Source organism: Lissotriton vulgaris, chromosome 8 (genome assembly GCF_964263255.1).
Source record: "Lissotriton vulgaris chromosome 8, aLisVul1.2, whole genome shotgun sequence".
Taxonomy (NCBI): Eukaryota; Metazoa; Chordata; class Amphibia; order Caudata; family Salamandridae; genus Lissotriton; species Lissotriton vulgaris.
This window is the reverse complement of record NC_141696.1, coordinates 1,125,071,389-1,125,073,521: the sequence shown is the minus strand read 5'-3', so window position 1 is coordinate 1,125,073,521 and position 2,133 is coordinate 1,125,071,389. Positions and strand designations below refer to the sequence as shown.

The 2,133-nt window shown below is 59.6% G+C and overlaps 1 non-coding gene across 1 annotated transcript; it reads left to right on the top strand.

Moving 5' to 3' along the window:
- Positions 1 to 717: 717 nt before the first annotated feature.
- LOC147698364 (U6 spliceosomal RNA) lies at positions 718 to 824 on the top strand. The gene has a single exon (XR_015299490.1). It is a non-coding gene; the product is annotated as a U6 spliceosomal RNA (small nuclear RNA).
- Positions 825 to 2,133: the final 1,309 nt, after the last annotated feature.

Genomic DNA, 2,133 nt, shown 5'->3' with positions numbered 1-2,133 from the left:
CGGCCCGGATTCTGCTCTCTCCTCCCGGGTCCTTGTGGTTGCCCTGTCTGTCGCTTGACCTTGCGGTCTGTTGTTCGCCTTTTACCCCGTGCCATCTGTGCTGCGGGATTCGCTTGGGCAGGGCCGGAGTGCTCCTGGGCGCTTCGGCAGCGCATGGACTTCTGTGGGAACGATACAGAGCAGAGTGGCTTGGCCCTTGTGCGTTATCTCGCATCTTCGGGGGGGGCGTTTCCAGTTTGTGGCTCCCAGCGGGGCCGCCGCCCATGGTACCCGCTCCTTTTGCGAGCAGGCGGTTCAAGCCTACTGGCCGGGCGGGGTTCTTCTCATTCCAGGGTTGGGTCCCCCGCTCCTGGAGCCGGGGATGAGCCGGCCCTTTCTGCCGGCCTGCCTCCGTCGGCAGGCCTGATTCTTGGGCGGTGGTCGCTGCTTGCTCGGGGCTGAACTTCTGGGGCGATGGTTTTGCTGCTGGGCTACCACTGATCTTCCACTTGTCTTACTGTGCCTGGCGGAGGGCTTCCCTCTGGCTTTGGTGCGGTCGGCTTGGTGCTGTCCGCGCCTCCGTGGACCCCTTGCGGGGCTTGGTCCCGGTGGGTCCGTTGGGCTGCCTTGCGGGCCTTCCACGGTCCGATGTTCGACGGGCTGGTCTCCCTGGTGGCTCGCTGGGCTCCGATGTTACTTATCCTTCGCCCACGGGCGCTCTGCCGGTCTCCCCCTTGGGTGCTCGCTTCGACGGCACATATACTTATATTGGAACGTTACAGAGGAGATTTGCAGGGCCCCTGCGCAAGGGTGACTCGCAAATTCGTGAGGCGTTCCACAGGAGTCTTCTCTCTCGTTCTACGAGCTCTTCGGGGTCCGCCCTGTTGGGCCCCGGCCCTCGGTGGCTTTGCGGTTCCTCGCCTTTCAGGTGGTTTTCCCTGGTGGCGATGGTGTCTGCTGGGCGGATGGGCGTGCGGGGGTCGTTCCTCCGCTCCCCGCCCTTCTTGCGGGTTTTGCCGGACGGGGTTGTTCCTCCGGCATGTCCCCCGTGTCCTTCCCGGGGTTCCTTCCCTGGGGTCTCGGACTCAGGTGGTATCTTTACCGCTTTTCCCGGCCGACGAGGTTCCTCCCTTGTCCGGGCTGATTGTTCGGCGTGCTGTTTTGGCTTCTCTTGGCCGCACGTCTTTCCTTTCCCGGTGGGTTGACCTGTGTTGTGTTTGTTGGCCCGGTTCGTTCGGGCCGCTAGCCCTCGCTCCACCTTGGTTCGCGGGCTTACGCAGGCTAGCATCCTTCCCTACGCTTCGCTGGGTTCGGTGGATCCGGCGGGGGCCCAGGGTCGGTCCGCGAGGTGTGGCTCTGTGCCCTGGGCCCCCTTCGTGGGTGTCTCCTCTGTGGAGTTTTATCTGGCTTCGGCGTGGTCGTCCCCCGCCGGGTACGTGGGTCTCTAGCAGTCCCGGGGGGACTTCGCTGGAGCCGTTCTGAGTGCTGGAGCTGCGGCTCCTGGTTGGCCTTCTTTTCCTGGAGGTCTTGATTTCAGGTTTCCTGTGATCCCTGTTTTCTTTTCAGTTGTTCTACATCAACCTTGGGTTGGTTTCTCTGCGGCACCGTGTGGTGTTGTTGTTATGGTGGTCAATGAAGCCTTGTTGGCTTGGGTATTTGCTCACTATGTAACTCAGGGGGCGAGGAAGACTAACGAGGAGGTAATGCCCCGGTTACTTACCGGTAATCTTCATTACTCCGAGTATAGTCTTCCTCGCCACATGAGTTCCCTCCCCCCCTCCCTGTCTGGCTATCGGCTTCATTGTTTGCTTGGTAGATCAGGCTGATTGGTTGGGCCGGCCCGCCTCTTATAGAGGTCAGGTGGGACTGGTCGGCCATGTTGGGAGGGGGTGGGAGGTGGTTTCTTTGTGCTTTGGAGGGTTCTGTTGTGGAGCTAAAGCTCACTATGTAACTCATGTGGCGAGGAAGACTATACTCGGAGTAATGAAGATTACCGGTAAGTAACCGGGGCATTTCTGCTTGTGTTGGGGGTAAACTCAAATTGTTTACATAATTCGAGTTCTTAATTTAAGCTGGCCCGCGCTTGTTCTGTTATGTTGCCTCGACAGTAGCTCCATGAAGCATTACCAGTTGCATGTTATTCTGATAACATAA